The 23,936-nt window shown below is 37.9% G+C and overlaps 1 long non-coding RNA gene and 1 other non-coding gene across 2 annotated transcripts; both read left to right on the top strand.

Moving 5' to 3' along the window:
* Positions 1–1,181: 1,181 nt before the first annotated feature.
* Positions 1,182–21,871, top strand: LOC144379074 (uncharacterized). The gene is made up of 3 exons (XR_013441229.1): positions 1,182–1,209; positions 1,376–1,478; positions 21,506–21,871. It is a non-coding gene; the product is annotated as an uncharacterized LOC144379074 (long non-coding RNA).
* Positions 20,268–20,373, top strand: LOC118553588 (U6 spliceosomal RNA). Its single transcript, XR_004926106.1, has one exon. It is a non-coding gene; the product is annotated as a U6 spliceosomal RNA (small nuclear RNA).
* Positions 21,872–23,936: the final 2,065 nt, after the last annotated feature.

A 23,936-nucleotide genomic window follows, 5' to 3' on the forward strand; every position in this document is an offset into this window, starting at 1 on the left:
GTGTCCATTTTACAAATAGTTTTATTTCCATAATGCAGCAGGCAATTTGGTTTATACTAAAAATCCAGCTTAATAATTTCCAAATTTACTTGGAATAATTTCCAATAATTCCAAATTATTTCCAAATAATTTTAAATTTTAACATTAAAATTTTCAATTTAAATCAATGAATTACATTTTCTTAAATATGAGTGGTATATTTTGAGATCAATATACATTTATATTCAGAGAATTGACTTTCTTTTTACAATCTAGCAAACCAAGTATCCTTCTCGACTTCCAGTGATTTTAAGATGTAATAGGTTCTATTGAAGAGAAAATTTTTAAAAAGGCAGATCATAATTTTTATTTTTATGAAATTATTTTGCTGTGTGTGGTGTTTGATGGTCAAATGACCTACAGAGAAGCTTCATGAGTAAGATCTTTAAAGGTTCTATCCACGAAGAAAATTGACTTTGTGGTGTTTATTTACGCCATGCTGAAATGACAGTGGTCTAGACTATCCTAAGAATCACTGGCCAATCTGTGCAATTTTTATTAAACTTAGCTCAGGAATCTGGGACCCTATGCCCCATCTATGCTAAGACAGGAGACTATCTGAGATTCATCCACGAGTTTTACGCGTTCCAAGTTTGTGACAGCATTACCTACACCGGTGACTTACGTTCGTGGGACTAGTTAGGCAGATTGCTACATAATTTGTTGGGTGCACGTTCTCAGCTGCGTAAAGAGAACTTATTTCCTGACAAACCACCCTTTTCATTTCCTCTCACCTCTGAACTAAACTGTTGTAAACATAGAGATTAAAAAAATCAGCTGCCCTATATTCAGGCAGTAATAATAAAAATCAAGGTAGGAAATGGTCCAATGTGGTTGTACAGATTTGGCTTTTGACTAGTTACTAATGTGAACATTTCCTGACTTCATCCACGCTGACTTCCTTGTTTCCCTGTCTCCTCCCCTACAGCTTTGCAGCTCGGGTAGAGCTCACAGAACCAGGGAACTGGGGAGGGTGGTGCTCATAATTATCAGATGTGTGTGAGTGTTGTGTATGATGATATGCACACAAAATACTAAGAAGTTAGTCCTTACAGTTAAAGAACCCTTAAACTTGAAATGGCAGTAGATATATGTCATGTAATAATCATCGTGATAATAGCGCTTGTTTTTGAGCCTGTACTGTGTGCCTCATGCTATGATAAGCCATTGGTAAATAGCTATTGCTTTTCTTATTTGAAAGATGAGAGAGCTGAGATTAGGGAGGTTAGATCACTTGCTCTATGTCATACAGCTAGTAGGTGGCCAAGTCAGGATTTGAACCCAGGTTCATTCTGTTCTTAAACCCAGGTCTGACTAGATGAGCTTTTCTTTTCAGAACTGTGTCCGTGAAGCAGGAGTCTCGTTGCTGGTGGAGGATTTGGATTCATCCGGCCAAGTGATCATGGAGTAGCAGACTATGAGCTCAGCAGAGTTTGCTGGTTAGTATTTTTCTCCCTACTTACTGTTCGATAGTATGCTTTTCAGTTATATATTGTAAAATAGTAGGTGGGAAAACATACAGGAATAGTAGAGTTCAATCTTTACAAAGAATTACAGCCAACTTCTTGAAAGAATTTGAGTTTTTTTTTTTAGGAAATAATTCTGAGCCTTTATAGTTAACAATTCCACAAGGTGATTTTCTTAGATAGGCTCTAAAGTGTTTCTGCCTTTGACATGATTGCAAATGTATTGCTTTCATCAAATTGAAAGAGGTTTGGTCTTTCTGTGACTCACATTAATGCTTTACTGGTGACTTATTAATTCTACAGTATTTCCTGGGGCTTTGGGGATTTTGTGGAAAACATGACAAGCAGAGTCTCTAATTGATTTTTTTTTTCCAAGTGTAATTACCTCTCTTGAGAATGGGACTTCGTCTTAAAATTAACAGCAAATGAAGAGACAATTACACACTGGCTTTGGTAGTGTATAAAAAAGCTATTCTGTGTTGTACCTAGAATTCAGTATGCATTGTAGGATATCAAATTTGAAATGGGATAGATTTTAAAATATTTAAGAGTCTTTAACTGAAAAGAACTCATATTTTAGAAATAGTTGACCTTAAAAGTATTTGAAACTGTCACTGTGAAGACAAGTTTATATACTTGGTTTATGTAATTATCAATTTATTTTGACTCATGTAATTAAAGATCTGAGAAATAATTAAAGAATTGGGGGTGGGGGGAGGGAGTAAATTGGGAGCCTCTTAAAATACAAACATTTAAAATGTTCCTAAAGGGAAAACATTTTCCATATTTGATGTTGAAAGTTGGAGGATAAGAGAGTAAAGGGGAGTTTTCACTGGTAGAAGATAAAGAGGGGCATTTTGCAAAATGTGATATCGAGCTAAGCCAAATCCGTGTTGAGAAAGGCGTGCGGCTGTCTTTCTAGATGAGAAGTTATTAAACCTGTGGTCATACTGGGCCGTTCACAGAGAATTAAGGCTCTAATGAGAAAATGTTCAGACCTGTGGCAAGGGAAGAGGTTGTGACCTTTGGAAAGCACGTCTGCTTAACTTAGACAAAGCAGGATTTAAAGACATTATAGAGTTAGGGCTATTAGAAAAGATGACTCATATTAATTCTTCAGTAACTTTCTAGAAACCATGTGATTATGAGTCATAGAAAATGAATTATTGGATTCATTCTGGTGTGAATATAACCAGAAAGTGGGTTGGACAAATTTATATATTGTAACAACTACTGGGTTGCATTTCCAAGTCACTTTTGCCTGTAAAATGGGGAAAATGTGCTTTTTAATTTTAATGCAAGTAGCAAATGACCCAACTCCTAATTGCACAGTGGGCAGCCTGACCCCATATTTATGGGATTGTACTCTGTCTTCTTTATATTTCGTAAGATAGCAAGTTGATTCCTGATTACTAACTTCTCTCTTCTTAACATGACTCTTCTCAGCTGCATGTGCTGGATTTGTGGCCGGGCCTTGTGCTATGTGGATGATTGTTGTTGTTCCTCACAAAGGTCCTAGGATAAGTGCTGTGATCATGTCCATTTACATTTTGAAGAAACTGAAGCTCTTAGGACAGTAACTGGCCCAAGAGTATCTAGTCACTAGCTGGTAAAGCCAGGATTTGAGCGTGGGCCTGTTGGATTGGTTGAGTTCACCCTCAACCACTATTCCAAGATGGCCACAATTCTCTGAAAATTTCCAGGTGCCTCATTGACTTCAGACCACTCCGTCTTGCCTTGGACTCCTGTACCTAGGGGCTTTAGCTGCTGACCTGTTACCTGATATTTTTTCTTCACCATGGGTAGGCTTCTGGAAAAATGCCCATTTCCTTGTTTTTGAATCCATTACTTTAGTTTTTTCCATTCCTTAGGCCAAACTGTTTTATTCTAGTATTTGTTTCGGCAGTGCATATACAAAGTGTTTTATTCTATTGTTGAAATTCACTGCAGACCATGTGGCATGAGATTCACATTTTGCTTACTTTTAATGAAATAAGATAATTTTTTATTTCTGCTCACATGTACACACAAATTTCTGAAATCCAGAGCTCATTTAAAGCTGTCGGAGTTTTAAAGTATTTACAGAGCTTTAGAACATTTGAAGAAAACATGTAATATTAAGAGGTTCACAAAAACAAAATCAAAGTAATGAAGTTTTATATCATCCACTGTAAATTAGAATGTTTAACTTGATCATATTGGTTTATATAAAAAGGAAAAATAATCCATTCTGAATTCTGAAGATGCATGTATGTCCACAAACCATTTCCTAAATATGTAATTAGAATGGAAGAATTTCCCATTTTCTGTTAAGATTTCCCTCTATCAAGTCCAGATGTCCAGTGGAAGTAAATTTTAGGGATAGTTTTGATGTGCCTGTCTAGTCTCAATTAAAACTAAATAACTCCTATATTGATTACCGTTTTTCCTGATTGAGTCAAGATAGAAATATGTGTTTTTAACTGAACGGATGAGTTGCATTAATAGTTATTTTATGAAAGATTTTTCAGAATTTCCTGTCTAACTTAATCAAATAGTTACTTTGCTAGCAATACATGTTTTGAAGAATTCTTAGAATTGTTTCAACTGATCACCATGTAAGATTGTTAACCAGAGAGAAAGACAGGGCTGTCATTTTGATTTGTGATGCAGTATCACTAAATTAAAATTAGATTAATTTTTACAATCTTTCCTCAGGCAAGATTTAAGAGCCTAGTGAAATAAGGAAGAAGGTAGTTTTATGTAAGGGAAAAAGATTGGGTATGCTAGGGCCCGTGTTGCAGCTACTTCCTGAGATGGGGAATTGTGATTGTCCTGTTGCTTCTAACTCAATACATTTCTATAATTTCCCAGGCTTGAATTAATATATATGAATTATAAATTATATTTTTAATATAATAAATTTAAGCTAACTGAAGAATCAGTTATTAAAAATACTGCCATTGATTACTTTCAGAAAGATCAAAAGAGTTTCAAAATTTAATTATCTTTCAGTTTGATATATATACACTTAATTAAAATGTGTGAAGAACTTTGATAATGAAAGATAACATATCTAATCAAATATGACATTAAAATACAATCATGTGTTTCCCCAGATTGCCCTTGCCTTGTGTTAAAATTCTTAATCAGTTATCACAACTAGTGTTAACTAAATATTTGTTGGGAGAATGACACCATCATATAGAATATCTCAATTATTATATTAATATGGTAGAGGTGGGTGGGGTGCCGTTCCATGGTTGTCCAGATGTGGTGGGACATCTGGTTCTGTCTCATTTTCCCTAGATCAGGTATAAGGGTGGGTCTGTCTTCCATGCTACTGTCATTTTCCTGTCCAGGTGTCCAGGGCCATGTCATGTTCAGGGACAGTGAATGGAGAGATTGTCCTTCTAAGGGAGTGCTAAGTGATGTGTTAGCTCTAGGAACTGGATGCTGACCGTGGGGCTGACAGAGACAACCCTAAGTTCATGATCATTTGATCCCTGAGGGTTTCTCTTCGACCCAGTAAGTGTTCAGTCACCACTGCTTTGAGGAAAGTATAAAGCAGTGAACAAATGTGGTAACTTCTTGAGTTCTAAGCATCGTAAGGTAGAGGGACTCAGCTTCAAAGTGGCAAAGCGAGCTTTTCCTGCCCCTAGACCGGAGAAAAGAGATAACAGGCTAGTGAAGAGGGGAAGCCACCCAGACCAGAGAGGAGTGAGGATGAGAGATCTTCAGTTGCTACAAGCACGAGCACAAATCAGTGCCCCGTTCCCCCTTCCACTGTAGTCCAGTGAGCAGCCCGAGCGTTGCCTGGGTTTGTCCAGTAGGAATGGCACTCCTCTGTGCCTCAACACATCGCTTAGGATTTACCTGGCATCTTGGGTTAAATATAAACTTGAGCAAAGGATTAAGTCTTTCATCTATTGCCAACTACCTAAGTTATACAGAGAATTAAGGGGTAACTAAATGGAATATCTCTGGTAAATTAAGGGATTCTAAGAATCAGAGACAGAAACTGCTAGAGTTCACTTGGTGCACTGGGGAACAGTAGTATAGTGTTTGTGAAGAACTATGAAGGGTCTGAGATCTTACCTCCTTCAAGTTCACAAGTTAGCCTGCCACCGTTTTGATGATGGCAGAAGGCACTTCTAGGTCAGAGACAAAGGATTTTATTACTCAGAGCACAGCAAGTAACGTGTTTGTGTTAGTTCTCTTTGTCCAAAGTTCCCCTGGGAACTTTGTAGGCCAAAGTGTTAGGTCCAGATTGGTGCCTATACATCAGGAGAGAAACCCTGAACTTAGGGAATACGATTTTTTAAAAATGGGCAGCAAGCATACCTACTCTTTGTTCTTGAGGGAGATACCATCTCTAATTTCTAGGACTGATCAGTATATAAATATCCATGAAAATACAATCTGGAGCAAAGGCGATTGGTGCCTCTGCTTGTAAGATCTGCAGAAACATGAGAGACCCATGGAGAATTGATTCCTAACTATGTTGTGATGCAGATGGTGTTTTTTGTGTGTGTGTGTTTTTTAAAGATTTTATTTGTTTTTAAAGTAATCTCAATACCCAACGTGGGGTTCGAACCCACAACCCTGAGATCAAGAGTCACATGCATGCTCCACAGACTAAGCCAGCCAGGCTCCCTGAAGGTCCTGTTTAATTAGAAGTTTTGCAATTTTTATCATTTCTGTACTCCTAGTAGATGAGCCACTTAATGTACTGTCTGTAAAATTTGGTTTCCTTGTCTGCAGAATTTAGTATCCATTCAGCTAATATATATTGAATGCTCCCTGTGTCCAGGCACTGTTTTAGGCACTTGGAATAAAGCAGTAAATAAAGCAGATGAAAGTCCCTCTCCTATGGAGTTTACACTTTGCTGGTATATAACAATGATTTTAAAAATTCAGAAGATGTTAATGCTCTGGGAAAAAAAAAAATGAAGCAGAGAAGGGGGAAAGAGAATCCTGGGTGGAGTGATGGGAGAGAGTGCATTGTTCTTTTAGAAAAGTTTGTTAGGCTTTTGTGGTAAGGTGACAATTGAACAGAAGTCTAGAAGAAGTGAAGGCACAAGCCATGAGGACATTAAAGGAAAGAGATTTCCAGGTAAAGGACACCCTGAGATGGGTCCTGGTTGGTGAGGTGCAGAAATAGCAATTCCAGGCCGTGTGGCTGGAATGGAGGGAGAGGATGGAAGAAGCAGGAGGTAATGTTAGAGAGTGGTGTGTGTGTGTGTGTGTGTGTGTGTGTGTGTGTGTAAATAATTTAAGACACAAGTACAGACAACTTCAAGAAGTTTTATTGAAAAATAGGCCCAAGAAATGGGATAGTAGGTAGTGGGGTCAATACTAAATATATACTTTTTAAAGATGGGAACATTTACAGCATGTTTGTATGTTTATCTTCTTTAATCCATTAGAGAAGGAAAAAATGATTGATGTCAGAAAAGGAATGGCTGAGAAGGTAAGAGGGAAAGGATCTGGTGTACACAGGGAAAGGTTGGCCTTAGATACAAGACTGACGGTAACAGGAATGAAGGCAGAGAATGTGGGCGCAAGTGCAGGATCTGTGGGTGGTGGTGGTTGTGAGTGAGCATGGAAGTTTTCTCCTGATTTAGTTTCTTTTTTCCCCTGAAAGAGAAATTGGAAGTATGGTCATCAGCTGAGAGTAAAGAGGCAGGTGAAGCTGTTGAAGGTCTGAGAACCAAATACTGATGAGGAAGAGTTTAAGGGAATGGGAGAGAAAATGTGCTAGCGAGCATATTTGGATTTCCGGGTAGCACTAAGAGCTAGTGGACACATATTTAATTTAAGAGCCATTGGGTGATTGAATATTTGTCTTTAGTCATGTTTAGCTTCACAGGTATGGGGTTAGGATTAGGCAGAGCTAGATTTAACCAGAGTGACAGTTGTACTAAGACAGTGTAATGAAGAAGGCATGAGACCTGAGGCTCCATGCAAGGGTGTAATTATAATGATGGAACATGGATATCGGAGAAGGTGGATGATGAAGGCAGCAAGTAACAGTGGAAAGTAGAATTAAGGGATCGTGTATCTGTTGTCATTGAAGTGTTTTGCGGGGTGGGGGGGCAGAAGAGCTAGAGGGATTGAGCTGAGGAGATAAGAAGGGGTGGTCCAAAAATGCAATTTTGAAATTGAGATCATGGAGAGATTCCTATTTGTGATGGCAGATAAGCCAATGATAGGACCTTGGGGGTGGGGAACTGAGATCATATGGAGGACATGGTCAACTGTGGAGAGAAGAGAGGTCGAGGGATTGAGCGTCTGGAATATTGGAAGAATCATCTACATGGATTTTGAAATTTCTAGAAGTTACAAAAGGAGAAACTGATATACAAGGAACTAAAATCCTCACACAATTAGGAGGACCCACCCAGGGGTTTGCAGCTGGTTGCCACAAGGAGGCACTGTGGGGGTTGCCGCAGAAAGCCATAGTGTTACTGCAAGAATTAAAGACATGGACATTTTTACAACAGTTTGCATGGTATTAGGCTCATGGTAAAGCTCAGTAAGTCATCTCTGAACTTGTTTTAGTTCTGACATGGAAAGAGCTTGGAAGTCATCACTCCCATCCTTACACGGAGAAAAAGCTGAACAAACTGAAAATCAATGACTTTTCATGATTCATCTAAGCACTGAGCTTGTGGGGCAAACTGACACCCTGAGATGTGGAGAGAGGTGAATTCAGACGTTCACAGGTGAATTGAGACAGGTGCATTCGGACAGTGACAGCTGAGACTGGCTTAACTGGAGCAGAAGTCACTAAAGCCATAAACTGGTAGGAACACTTAGATGATCATTTTGAGGAATTGCCAGAGGTTGAGTGTGTACTAGCATGACGGTGAGAAACTCCAGGGGGCTGCAGTCTTCAAATCCTATGTGACCCTTCTGGAGAAGTCCTGTGCCTCAATGACTGGAATAGGCTTACAATATGGATATCCTGCAACAGTGTGCTGCTCAAAATTTTTAATGTCAAATCTCTTAGTATTTGTATAACACTATAATTCTTTTTTTAAATAAGAATAATCTGTTCGAAAATACGTATTTTTAATTGGAGTTTTTCTTAGCAAGCATGTAACAAACTTATGACCCCTTTGCAGTTCAAGGATATGCTCATGCAGTTGCAAGATAGTATCATGTGCAAAAAGAAAATTGGTTAGCAACGACAGCAGTTACTGTGGGTGTGCTTTTAAGCTCCTTTTTCAGGGGCAGGATAAAGGACCCAATTAGTCCAACTCAGGTAATTGAAAAGTTCTATGTGCAAAAATAGAGAAAGACAAAGGCAGAGGCAAGAGAAGGGAAAGAGGAGGAGAGAGAGGAGGGAGAGAGGGAGAAGGGGAGAGAAATCTCAAAGGAAGCTAGGAATAGCCTCTAAAAAACAGGAACTGTAATTTGGAAATGGGAAAGATTCAAGATTCAACCCACATTTAAAGATAGGCTTTTCTAATGCCCCCCACAGCCCCCAGCAGCAGGCATCCAAGATCATCACTCTTTAGTTTCTTCTCATGTATATTCCTGCAATCAATGGACTGATTCTCTCCAAGGGTGTAAATTTAAATTTCAGAATGAGAGAATCTTGTTGGTGCAACCAGTCAGCCCCGACCACATTTTGTGTAGAACTTTTACATTAAACTACCTCATAGTTGGCCGGTCAGGCTATGGGTTATCTGCTTTTGTGGGATGCAATCAAGGGGAGGAAGGTAGGCCTGCCGAGTGGGGAGGGCTGTCACAGGTGGACACAGGCACCCTGCCCAAGGAATAGCCCCTTCATGAGGAAATATCCTTTAAAAGGAACTGAATGTAGCTGTCTTGTATTGTATAGTCTGATATCTGGATAAAAAGGAAAGAGTCCATTATTTGAGTTTATCTTCATGAATTTGCTTTATTTATAATCAGTCAAAATGTCTACATTTATCATCATGCTGGCATTAAATAATTCCCAATTGCATTGATTTTTTTTTTTTTAGTTTGTATTCTGTGTTTGCAGTGACATCCCATAATACTGGCAGTGCTCAGAGAGTCAATTACATCATGTTTACAGGCGATCACCATAGGATAAAATGCCAAGGTCCTAAAGGATCTATGTTACTGTATTGCCCTCTAGTGGTATGCTCTTGGGTTTACAGTTACTGTACTGCCATATGTAGAAAGCAACCTTGGGCACTAATTCAGAGTTAAAGGGAAACTCTGCTTCTGTTCCATTTAGAGAATGCATCGAGTACAAGCCATAATATCACAGTATCTATCTATTTCTTACTGTGGGAAATGACAAACTAGGCTCATCAAACTCTAATAGAAGATCTTGAGTTGGAGACTATGGAAGCTGAGTGTTTTAAACCTTAGAAACTTTTTGATATATAATTCTGATATTGTTAGAATTATGTAATGTTAGGAATGGAACAAAGTTTAAGACCGTTAAATCCAACCCAGTCATTTTACACTTGAGAAAACAAGCTTCAAGATTTAAATATGTTAGGCAATTTGCTGCAAATAGTTTACAGTAGAACTGAGCCTAGAATCCAAGTTTCCTGCCTCCCAGGCAGGCAATCTTTCTTTCATACAACCAAAATATTACAATTACATTTATTTAGTGGGAAGATGGCTCAAGGTCCAGGCTGTTATCAAAACAAAAACAAAAACAAAAAACCAAAAAACGTGTGATATCCTAAAAAGGAAAATTAATGTATGAGTTATTTGAAGGAAAGGGAGGATATATGCTCTTTCTCTTTTAGGAAAAGAATACAATTTGAAAACTTTATTCTTTTTATTAATTCCATAGCATTATTTCTGGGCAAAGCAGGAGAGAAGAGAAAATAGGCTGGATAAGGCAGAGGCAAGTGGGGGAGGGTATACAGGAATGCCTCTATCCATGTTTCTTTTTTTTTTTTTTTAAGATTTTATTTATTTATTTGACAGAGAGAGAGAGACAGTGAGAGAGGAAACACAAGCAGGGGGAGTGGGAGAGGGAGAAGCAGACTTCCCACTGAGCAGGGGAAGCCTGATGCGGGGCTCGATCCAAAGACCTTGGGATCATGACCTGAGCCAAAGGCAGATGCTTAATGACTGAGCCATCTAGGCGCCCCACCTCCATCCATGTTTCTGACCTTAGGTGCTCATTCTTATTCAAAGAATAGGTTATGTGGGTGACTAGGTTGGGGTAGCCATTCCCATTTTATCAGTGATCTGAATGGCTATTCAATGGACTGAATTGTGTCCCCCACCAAATTCACACGTTGAAGCTCTAACCACCAATGTGACTATATTTGGAGGCAGGACCTATAAGGAGGTAATTAAGGTTAAATGAGGTCATAGGGTGGGTCCCTAATCTGATAGGACTCTCTTCTTATGTGAACAGAGAGAAAGAGAGAGAGATATCTGTCTCCCCATCATGCAAAGACACAGCGCAAAGACGCTATCTACAATTCTGGAAGAGTTCTCACTAGAACCCAACCATGCTGGCACCTTGCTATTAGTATTTTGTTTTAATTTTGCAAATTTTGGAAACTAAGGCTCAGAGGGTAACTCGACATCCTTCTAAGTGGTGGAACAACAAATCAAATCAAGTTTTGTGTGATTCTGAAACCCCAAATCATCACAGCCCACTCCACTTTGGCCGTGTTAGTGTCTTACCAGCTGCCTTCAAGCCGCACTCTGCTCCTCCACCTCACCTAAAGTGATTCTGAGAAATCCATGGAGGTTTACCAAGCATGCTGCAGTACTCACAACAGTTAAAGACATGCGCCACGTGGCCAGTCTTCCCAGTATGGGAGGCTGTGAATTCAACATCCTTACTGACTTCTCTGATGCTTTTGCCACTGAGGACCATACCATCCTTGTAAACCTCTCTTCTCTTGGTTTCTTTGATACCCATTTATATTGGCTATCTTTTTTCCTACTTAACTCTTCCTACCTTGTCCCTCGAGGGCATGCTTTGTCCCTTGATGTACCTTAGTAGCATTGATGTGCCCCCAAATGGTATTGCTGTTTTTTGGGGCAATCTCATGTCCTATGTATTATTTTATTTCTTACTACCACTCATATTCTTTGGCCTTCCAAGTAACTTTCTCTTTCTTTCTTTTCGGTCCTGAAGTCTCTCCTGAACTTCAGTTCTATGTATCAAGTATCTGCTGGGTGTTTCTATCTGAATCTCCGACAGATACTTCAAAACAAATTATACATCTGAACTTAGAAGTTTTCATTCAATGAATATTCTTACTCAAACTCATCATTCCCTAAAAAATACCAACATCCTCTCAGTCACCCAAGCAAGAAAGCTGGAAGTCAGTTTCAATTCTTTCTTCTACCCCTTCTGTAATCCAATCAATCATCAAATTCTATGTTTTATCACCAAAACAATCACAGACTCCATCCCTTCTCTTTTTCCCTATGCCATTATTCTAGTTCAAGGGTTCATTGCTTGCCTGCATTAACCTTGTAACTCATCTTTTTGTTTCCATTATTTACCCACTTAAATCTTTCATACAGCAGATAGACTGAATAATCTAAAATGCAAATATGACCAGTTGCAAAAGAGAAAATTGTCTCTAAAACAAGGTGCATATGGTCCTCGTAATCTAGATGCTGCCTTTCCTTCCAGCCTCATCTGCCGTCACCTTTACAGCACACATCATATTCTAGGTTTGCTAAATTTTGTCTAGTTCCCCGTTCACATAATTTTGCTATGGGTTCATTATGTTCTTTCCTCTGTCCAAAACCCATTACTCTTCCCACCTCTTAGCCCTCATCACTCAGCAAGAATAATGCCTATCATGACTCATTTTTTCAAAACACAGTTGAGCTGTCACTCCCACCAAGAAGCCATCCTGATATCCCATTAGGCTAGATGATTTTTCTCTGTGCTCACATAGAGTCGTGAACATTCTTCTGCCAGTGGATCTACTACTGTAGTTACATGTCTGTCTTCCTTATCTGCTCCTCAGTGGGAGTGGAGTCAGGAGTCAGCCCAGTGTTTAATGAGTCTTCTCAAGTGTTTGTTAAACTGAAGTTTTTTAAGGGCAAGTTTTTTTTTCAGTCTGAGCCTTCAGTTTCAATATCTTGTGGTTCAGGGGCGCCTGGGTGGCTCAGTTGTTAAGTGTCTGCCTTCAGCTCAGGCCATGATCCCGGGGTCCTTGGATCGAGCCCCGCATCGGGCTCCCTGCTCCACGGGAGGCCTGCTTCTCCCTCTCCCACTCCCCCTGCTTGTGTTCTCTCTCTCGCTGCGTCTCTCTCTGTCAAATAAATAAATAAAATCTTTAAAAAAAAAAATCTTGTGGTTCACTATTTTTACAGACACATATATAAACAGATATGTATATATTATTTTAATTATAATTATTAATTATATAATATGATTAATTATATACATATATGCACATGTATATGTATGCATGTATGTATAATGTATGTATTTACACAGCTATAACCATGTTGATTAACTTTTATCTTCAAAAGTAGAGTAAAACTTTCTTATAAATTTGTAGAGCTATACTGTGGATCCATTTGAAGGAACATTATCTTGTTGAGATCTAACCCTCTCACAAAAATAAGGATTGTAATTTTTCTTAACATTGACTATGAAAAGTTCTAGCAGCATTCTTCTCGATGTTCTTTCTCCTTTTCATTGTTTATCTGATAAGGGACTAGAGAAGGTGTTAAAATAAGTAGGGTGGCACTGCAGAGGCCCAAGTGAGTCCCTGCCAAGGGACTCTGATCTGGACCACTCCCATCATTATACCAGGAACACATGTTTCCAAACAAATGTTCTAATGTAACAACTCATATCCTGGAACTAGTCTCTGCTTACTACTCCAAGAATTGTATTCTCTCATTTATTCTCTTTACTCAAGATCTTTGTACTGTTTTCTTGGCCAGGAAAAGAGTCATTGTATTCTGTAGAGCTAGTGTTTGATGGGCTAGCACTAAGAGTTTTGGAAATTTTCTCCTTATGGAAATGGTGCTTTTAATTTTAAAATATATTGGTGGAAATATAGTCAATAATATTGTATTAACTCTTATATTTTTTTAGAGGAGGGTAGGGGCAGAGGGAGAGCGAGAACCTTAAGCAGGCGCCATACCCAACACAGAGCCGGAGGCGGGGCTCAATCTCACCACCCTGAGATCATGACCTGAGCTGAAATCAAGAGTTGGACGCTTAACTGACTGAGCCACCCAGGCGCCCCTGTGGTAACTTTGTAAGATTACAGATGGTAATTAGACTTACTGTGGTGACGATTTCACAATGTTCAACAAATGTTGAATCACTATGTTGTATACCTGGAACTAACTTAATATTATATGTTAGTTATACCTCAATAAATTTAAAAAAATGCATTGGCATGTCATTGTTAAACCTGCATTGTATCTTTCAAAAACTGATAGCTGGACAGTGGTGAAAGCCATGCAGCCAGCCCCTCCAAAAATATCCTGTTGCCTGTCATCACCAGCACCTTGTTATCTAGCAACATGGTCTGGCAACGTGAGACTTTGACTTTTACACTGGAGTGGGACATCAGTTCTCATTTGGCTAAGCCACTTCTCCCAAGTACCAAGTCTAAGAAAGGTACGCAACAACTAAATTCAGACTTGACTCCTTTCATCGCCTCTTGCCTGGAACAATAGTGTGATTAATCTAACATTGCTTCGGAGTATGTTATTTCTTTATCAGTGAATTAAAAGACATTATAATAAAAAAAACCAGTAAGTGATAGTTGTTTATTATTCTGGATTTTGTGAGTTAAATCTCTGTTAATTTGCAACATCTGTGCCAGGTATTAGGACCCAAGTTTTATTTATTTTTTTAAAGATTTATTTATTTATTTGACAGAGAGAGTGCACAAGCAGGGGGAGCAGGAGAGGGAGAAGCAGGCTCCCCGCTGAGCAGGGAGCTTGAAGCAGGGCTCGATCCCAGGACCCTGGGATCATGACCTGAGCCAAAGGTAGACACTTAACCAACTGAGCCACCCAGGTAACCCAGAACCCACGTTTTAAATGTCTATTCCTAAAGTATGACCAAATAGTCAAATAGATTTCTGATGAAAGGAAAATTAACATATACAAAATATAAATATATTTATATAGTGTATTTTAAATATTCTAGACTATAATACACATTAGTAATGTTAAATATATAAATATGTTAATGAACCCGTATTTCTTCATTTGTTCTGGACATAACCCTTGGCATTAGATGGTAAGCATTTTGCTATAAGACTTACTTAACTGGTTAGACAAGTTATTTTGGCAGCAATTATGTATTTGTAAATGGCCTCCAAGTAAATTTTATGAGAATAAAAAGAAAGACCTTTCCAATACCAGTACTTACATTTAAATAAAATTATTGCTCAGCAATAGTCTTAATTAAAGAGTTATCTGGGGAACATTAAAAACACTGCTCCTCAAACTCTCCTAGAGATTCTAGTTCAGATGATTGGGATGGGCTTGGGCAGTAGTATTTTTAAAAACTCCCCAGTGAATTCCATTGTGCAGCCAGGATTGATAATAAAAGACTGAGCATGATTAATAAGCAATTGAAGTTCAGATGGAAACCTCTGCTTTTGCCCCATTCCTGTGCCCTCCACCCTGGCCAAGATAATAAATGAAAAGCATATCATATCCCAGGGGAATGACAGAAATTAGTGCCATTCTTAAGGACCTAAAATCAGGATGCCCAATAGAATTCCCTGTAATGAGGGTAATGTTTTATCTCTACCCTGTCAAATAGAGTACCCACTAGCCATGTGTGGCTATTAAGCACTTGACACGTGGCTAGTGCAAAAACTGAATATAAAATTTTGTTTTTAATTCTAGTTTCAATTTAGTCACATGTGTTTAGTGGTTACTGTACTAGACAGTATAGATTGAAAGGATGCAGAAGTGAGACCTCTGTCATGGTTCCATTTAATCTCCTCTAGAAAATTGTTCCTGATGTCTCTGGTCAGAAGTAATCTTGTTCCTATCTGTGTGTTTCCTATTGCTGCTGTAACAAATCACCCCAAACTTAGTGGCTTAAAAACACAAAGTGGCTTAAACGAACACAAATTAAGTTCTGGAGGTCTCAAGTTTCTGGAGGTCAGGAGTCCAAAATGGGTCTTAAAAGGCTAAAGCCAAAGTGGTTCACAAGGCTGTATTCCTTCTGGAGGCTCTAGGAATGAATCTGTTTCCTTGCCGTTGCCAGCTTCCAGAAGTCACCTACATTCCTTGGCTTGTGGTTCCTTCCATCTGAAAGCCAGCAGCATAGCATCTTCAAATCTCTGCCTCTGACATTCCTGTATCACTCTTTCACTTATAATGACCTTTTTTATCGCAGCAGGTTAACTTGGATAATCCAGATACTCTCCTCATCCCAAAATCCTTAATTTAATCTCACCTTCAAATTACCTTTTGTCATGTAAGGTAACGTATTCAGAGGTTCTGGGAATTAAGATGTGAGCATTTGGGGGGAGCCATTATTCAGCCCCCTCTACTATGGTACTTACTCTGCCTTGTCTTATAGTTTCCCATGCTTTTCTATGAGCAGAAAATGAGTCTTAGTAATTTTAATCCCTAGGTTAAAACTGTGGCTTTCACACTATATGTGTTCAAAATATATTTGTTGGAATGAGTTGATTAAGGTTAAAAAAAGAAAAGAGAGTATTTGATAGGTGCTGGCTGAGTGAATAAAGAATTAAGGGGGGTCTTAATGCAGCAAATTAATTTTGAGCATCTGCATGAATTGAACATTCACCAATCTATCAACCCATGGAATAGATTTTGGAGCACTACTTATCAATCACCAGTCAACTGAAGACTGAACGGCTGTACCCTGATCTGTTCATTTTAGCTCAGTGTGTTTTGGGCTATTGAGAAAGCAATGGGAAGCCAAAGGCTGTTTGTATGGTTCTTTAGGAAATAAGAACAAAAAAATGTGGAATGACAATTAATAGCTTATGTCTGATAAATGTACTTCAAAACCAGAACATTTTAAGATTAATACATTATTTGATAAAGGAAGTTAGTGTATGGAAATCAATGATTACTTTATTAAGCATTTATATCTAATGAGTGAAAAATTTACTCGTTTGGTTTATTTATTTATTTATTTATATTTATTTTTTTAATTATGTTAATCACCATACATTACATCATTAGTTTTTGATGTAGTGTTGCATGATTCATTGTTTGCGTATAACACCCAGTGCTCCATTCAGTACGTGCCCTCTTTAATACCCATCACTAGGCTAACCCATCCTCCCACCCCCCTCCCCTCCAGAACCCTCGGTTTGTTTCTTAGAGTCCATAGTCTCTCATGGTTCATCTCCCCCTCCTATTTCCCCCCCTTCATTTTTCCTTTCCTGCTATCTTCTTCTTCCTCTTTTTTTTTTTTTTTTTTAACATATAATGTATTATTTGTTTCAGAGGTACAGGTCTGTGATTCAACAGTCTTGCACAATTCACAGTGCTCACTATAGCACATACCCTCCCCAGTGTCCATCACCCAGCCACCCCATCCCCGCCACCACCCCCCACTCCAGCAACCCTCAGTTTGTTTCCTGAGATTAAGAATTCCTCATATCAGTGAGGTCATATGATACATGTCTTTCTCTGATTGACTCATTTCACTCAGCATAATACCCTCCAGTTCCATCCACGTTGTTGCAAATGGCAAGATTTCATTCCTTTTGATGGCTGCATAATATTCCATTGTATATATATACCACTTCTTCTTTATCCATTCATCTGTCCATGGACATCTTGGCTCTTTCCACAGTTTGGCTATTGTGGACATTGCTGCTATAAACATCGGGGTGCATGTACCCCTTCGGATCACTACATTTGTATCTTTGGGGTAAATACCCAGTAGTGCAATTGCTGGATCATATGATAGCTCTATTTTCAACTTTTTGAGGAAGCTCCATACTGTTTTCCAGAGTGGCTGCACCAGCTTGCATTCCCATCAACAGTGTAGGAGGGTTTCCCTTTCTCCGCATCCCCGCCAACATCTGTCATTTCCTGACTTGTTAATTTTAGCCATTCTGACTGGTGTGAGGTGGTATCTCATTGAAGTTTTGATTTGGATTTCCCTGATGCCGAGCGATGTTGAGCACTTTTTCATGTGTCTGTTGGCCATTTGGATGTCTTCTTTGGAAAAATGTCTGTTCATGTCTTCTGCCCATTTCTTGATTGGATTCTTTGTTCTTTGGGTGTTGAGTTTGATAAGTTCTTTATAGATTTTGGATACTAGCCCTTTATATGATATGTCATTTGCAAATATCTTCTCCCATTCTGCCAGTTGTCTTTTGGTTTTGTTGACTGTTTCCTTTGCTGTGCAAAAGCTTTTTATCTTGATGAAGTCTCAATAGTTCATTTTTGCCCTTGCTTCCCTTGCCTTTGGCGATGTTTCTAGGAAGAAGTTGCTGCAGCTGAGGTCGAAGAGGTTGCTGCCTGTGTTCTCCTTTAGGATTTTGATGGACTCCTGTCTCACATTGAGGTCTTTCAACCATTTGGAGTCTGTTTTTGTGTGTGGTGTAAGGAAATGGTCCAGTTTCATTCTTCTGCATGTGGCTGTCCAATTTTCCCAACACCATTTGTTGAAGAGACTGTTTTTTTTCCATTGGACATTCTTTCCTGCTTTGTCGAAGATGAGTTGACCATAGAGTTGAGGGTCCATTTCTGGGCTCTCTATTCTGTTCCACTGATCTATGTGTCTGTGTCTGTTTTTGTGCCAGTACCATACTGTCTTGATGATGACAGCTTTGTAATAGAGCTGGAAGTCCAGAATTGTGATGCTGCCAGCTTTGCTTTTCTTTTTCAACATTCCTCTGGCTATTCAGGGTCTTTTCTGTTTCCATACAAATTTTAGGATTATTTGCTCCATTTCTTTGAAAAAAGTGGATTTTATTTTGATAGGGATTGTGTTGAATGTGTAGATTGCTCTAGGTAGCATTGACATTTTCACAATATTTGTTCTTCCAATCCATGAGCATGGAACGTTTTTCCATTTCTTTGTGTCTTCCTCAATTTCTTTCATGAGTATTTTATAGTTTTATGAGTACAGATCCTTTGCCTCTTTGGTTAGATTTATTCCTAGATATCTTATGGTTTTGGGTGCAATTGTAAATGGGATCGACTCCTTAATTTCTCTTTCTTCTGTCTTGTTGTTGGTGTATAGGAATGCCACTGATTTCTGTGCATTGACTTTATATCGTGCCACTTTACTGAATTCCTGTATGAGTTCTAGCAGTTTTGGGGTGGAGTCTTTGGGTTTTCCACATAAAGTATCATATCATCTGCAAAGAGTGAGAGTGTGACCTCTTTGCTCATTTGGTTGTCTTTTATTTCTTTTTGTGGTCTAGTTTGTTTGTTTTTTTTTTTAAAAGACAGTCCAGGATAAAAGATGTCCTGTTTGATTATTTATAAATTAAGCATTTAGTATAACAGAAAAATATTTTATTCTACAAAATTTAAACATATACAGAAGTAGAAAGGATCAGATAACAGAACCTATGTACCCATCACCCAGCTTAAACAACTATCATCCCAAGACCTGGAGTATTGTTTTAATCTGTACCCTATTCCTCACTCCCTATCCCACCTCCACCCCCAATCCTGATTATTTTCAAGCAACGTTTAGAATCGTATCATTTTATCCATAAATTTAATCATGTATAAACACATCTGGGTAGGTTTGTTAATGAATTTCCTCATATTCATGTTGGCTTCCTGCATGCTTTGGCGGCTCCATATCTGACATTTACTGTCTTTTCTTTACCTAATGTGGAATTTTGTTCTGAAGGACAAAATGTAACAACTAAATATGGAAAATGCTAAGCTGGCCAGACTTGTTTAATTTTCCTATTACTTCAATTCATATTTTAGAAAATAGCTTACAGTGTGGAAGTGTATGAAATTGCAAGCAAAATTAAAACAGTATTTGCATTTTTTTTTCGAGAGAAAGGGGAGCTCTTAACCACAGGGGAAATATGAGTTAAAAACTTCCAAGCTCCACTCCTCTTATTTTAGGAACATATTAAATAATGTTAAGGTAAGACATATATAACCCAGTTGGAGAGGCGCTTAGAGAAAGTCCAGGATTAGGGGACATTCTGAGGGAACATTTTTCATATGAATAATTAGGTGAAGCCCACACTAGAACTGAGAAATAAGATATTGTTGAAGATGAAAGTCTGATCAGAAAATATTAAGCCATATAAAATACAGTTTATAAAATACAAAAATATGAAATATTTCTTTTGGGAACTAAAGTACTATCTTTCCATATATGTCTGTATACAGTGATTATAAGTGGGCTTCCTCAATATATTATATATATTAACAAAAGTACACATTGTCAGGGTTGGCTGGGCTGGAGGAGGATGATAATTTTATTATTTAAAAATCATATGTCATTAACAGCTGCCTCTATCTTTATGTATTTCTTTCTGCCATTTTTTTGGTCTTTACTAAGAACCAGAGCTAATTTATTCATTCAGTGCACCTAAGTCACAGTGCTTTATTCATAAATATACAAGTTAAATATTTGGAGGAATACATAAAATCGATCTCTAATTTTTCAAATCCAAAATTAGCATTCTACAATTTATCAAATAGAAATTCCCTGTTATGCCCCTGTTCCAAAGCAGAAAGCTTCATAGACTCATAAAGATTTTTAGCTGAATAGAATCTATGAAACGATCTAATTCAGCTCCATGTTTGGAGCTGGAGGTCTGTGGATCAGATGAATTGTCAAAGGTCACATGACTAAAAAGTGCCAGTTCAGGACTCACTTCAGCAGCACAAATACTGAAATTGGAACTGTGCAGAAAAATTAGCATGGCCTCTGCACAAGGATGACACACAAATTTGTGAAACATTCCATGAAAAAAAAAAAAAGGTGTCAGTTCAGAGATAAGAAGGCAATGTTCTTACCTCCCAGGTTGGTGACCCCCTCCCAGAGATTACAAAAGATGAGGGTTTTTATCTCCAGTGAAAAATGAAGACAATTATTTGGTTCTTTTACTTACGATGGTGTAGAAACCTGTACCTTACTACTATGACATTGAATACAAGTCGTTTCAAGGAGTTATGTGATTTTTAAGGTTTCTTCAAGCTCTAAGATGATGAATTTCTAAGAAGAGGCTCTGGTTTGCATTTTTTAAATTGAATACTATGTTTTTGCATAAACTAATGTTATAAAACTGTGCCAAGTATTTCCAAAAGAACAAATATAAATGCAAAGAAAGGGTTAGGCGTCCGCTTCTGTCTCTGTTGTTGGTATTAGTGAAGATGATATTATGATCATAGCTGTGCTGAAAAAAGAGTTCTAGTAACAGTCACCTCCCCACATCCTCAACTTCTTCTCTGAAGACTTCCTTTACCTCCTTTCCTTAATTAAAACTTGGTTCTACCTTGAATTTTTATCACCTACTCCCTCCTCACTACTGTTTTCAGATTATTTCTCCTTCCTCGGGTCATATCTCCAGCTTCCAATTGCATGTCTAGTTTTCTACAGGTATACAAAACCAACTGCTTTGAACTCCCATCCCTCCACCACCCCACTGTCAAATCTACCCCATGTCCTATGCTCACTGTCCCACAAAAAGACACCCTAAGTTTACAACCGCCCAAGACAGACACCTGGGAACAACATTTGACCCCTCCATACCTCATCCAGTTAAAAGTCAATTTCTGTTGATGCTACCAGTTAAATACATCTCCAGTCTATTTGCAGTTCTCCAAAGTTGTTGACTTGCAGTAGTTCTACTCACCATCACCTCCTTCATGAATGTGGCCACAGCCTCCCTCATTAGACTCAGCCCCTTCTAATCTGTTTGTGCTTGATGACAACCATGTGTAAGGTATTTTTTTCTTTTAGCATTCATATTGCCTCCATAACAGAAACCGAACCTCAGGAAAACCAAACAATTGGCTCACATGAACACATCTCTTGAGTGTTAGAGCCAGATATTCTGACTCCTTATTAGGGTCTCACTAACTTCCGGTTGTCCCTTTTGCAGGTCTGGAGATGTGTGCACCTCTGAAGAACACGCAGTGAAGAACTGAGGCCTCCACAAGGGTAAAATAATAGAAGGCTCTCAACTTGTAAGCCCTAACCGTAACATAATGTTCAGCTGTTCAAAGGACACATTCTGAGTCATAATAGTGGCATTTAGAGGCCATCAGTCTACTGCATTGTGACCTTTTGAGAACCATAACTTCATTGTGTGTAACTTGTTCCTGCTTTCCAACATCTCATTTTATTATCACTATAAATCATGTGCATTTTCTGGGAACTTTAATTTTCAGGTTGCCATAAATAAAAAAAAACGAAGCTCTTCTTTAGAGTTATAACAACCAGTTGCCCATGAAGTCAAATAAAAAGAAATTACAGTCAATGAAAGAGCTTAGTAAGTATCTTAACTGTTCTTGACTACTCTTTCCCAAGATTAGAATCATTTCACAGTACGACAGAATGTTAAGCAAAGTAAAAATACGTATGTTGGCTCCCATACAGGGCCTTGCCTGTCTTTGTAAGCCTAGATGGCTACTGATCACATTTTAAGGTCAGTGAAAAGTAATCTCAAGTTTCACCTGACTTAAGCTGAAGAGAATAAACAGAACAATGAGTAAGTAGAAGGAAATTCTGAGATATGAAGGTTTGGGGGGTGGTTTACTGAGATGACTTTGAGGGGTAGAGAATGATAGAAACTAGTTTTCACTTGTCCAAGGTTTTATTCATTCTCCATAATGCAGGTTTATTGTAACTTGATCTGTATTCAGTCATTTTTCTATCAGTGTATATTATCATTTTGACTTGTTTTTAACACCCCATTCTTTTTGAAAATTAGAAAATACCTGGGCTCAATATTGGATCTCTATGGGAGATTAGCAATTTAATATAGCAGAAGGCTATATTGCAAAGCTGCAACAAGAGCTCGGTTGACTGAAAGTATAAGAAGTGTGTATATGGTCAAAGGGGGTCTCAGACATCTCATGAATGATAACAACCTACACTGAGCCTTCTTCAGGTTTCTAGACATATCAGTGACTAAGAACCTAAGGATAGTAATTTTGGAAACCTTTCCACAATTTGATAAAATGTGCCATATTTTCATTCCTATAATCTGTTTCATATATTTAATGCCTGCGGTAAAGCATTTCTCAAGTGTTCTATGGACACTTATGAATACTTTCGTGAGGATAAAATGTAAAAGTAGCTTATTGTTCTAGAGAGTTCTTCTTGGTGGTTAGTACTGTGGGAATTTCACATGAAATTTCCAATCTGGCCATCCATGTGTTGGTATAGTCTTTCCCAAATGTTGGTTTACCATAACAGAAACAGTCCAGATATTGTCTCAAGGAGAAGTTTGGCATAATGTACAGTGTATCTGTAAACAATCAAGAGCCAATGAAACAAATTACAAAACTGCCTTTGGATGTTTATTGCACATGGCACCTATGATTGTATTGAGAAAATTGGAGGGAACATAATAATAGTTTTAAAATACCATTATATGTGTTGAGGTAATTGGAGACATACCTAAGTGTCATAGACAAAACTGTAAAATCATTAGTATACATAATGGTTTATTTTCTTTTTCTCTCTCTCTTTTTTTCATAATGGTTTAAAGAAGTGATTTTGACCAAGAGGATTGGAGGGTTATTTTGCTTAAGTATAGTTTTGATTCAATACTGGAAAATGCCATTCCTATTTACCTACACTCAACTTCCAGTGAGTGGAAGTTTTTATCTTCATTTAAAAATATGATTATGTTGGATATACTCTTATTTTAGAAGTTTTAGTTTAGAAAAGAAAAGATGACATATTACCCACTACACTTTAAGACAGACTTTTTTACTTAGTTTAATCCTGAAGCATACTAATACTTACATTAAAATAAGTCAAGATCTCAGCAATAGATCTGGGAATAGAAGAGAACATCTTCAACTTGATAAAAAAATCTACAAAAAAGTCTACAGCTAACATCATACTTGGTGGTGAGAAATTAGATGCTTTCCCACTAAGCTCAGGAACAAGGCAAGAATGTCCTCACTACTCCTTATTCAACATTGTGCTGTAAGTCCTTGCTAATCCAGTAAGACAGAACAATAAAAAATTAAAAAAAATTAAAAAAAAGGACATCAAAGGTATACCATTTTAGAAGGAAGAAACAAAACTGTCTTTGTTCACAAATGACAGGATTGTCTATGCAGAAAATCCCAAAGAATAACAGAAAAATTCCCAGAACTAATAAGCAATTATAGCAAGGTTACAAGATACAAGGTTAATATACAAAAGCTAATTACTTTCATATACACCAACAATGAACAATTGGAATTTGAAATTGAAAACACAATACCATTTACATTAGCACAAAAAAGAAAAGAAAAGTAAGTATAACAAAATATATCTAAGATCTATATGAGGAAAACTAGAAAACTGTGATG

This window comes from Halichoerus grypus, chromosome 9 (genome assembly GCF_964656455.1).
Source record: "Halichoerus grypus chromosome 9, mHalGry1.hap1.1, whole genome shotgun sequence".
NCBI classification, from domain to species: domain Eukaryota; kingdom Metazoa; phylum Chordata; class Mammalia; order Carnivora; family Phocidae; genus Halichoerus; species Halichoerus grypus.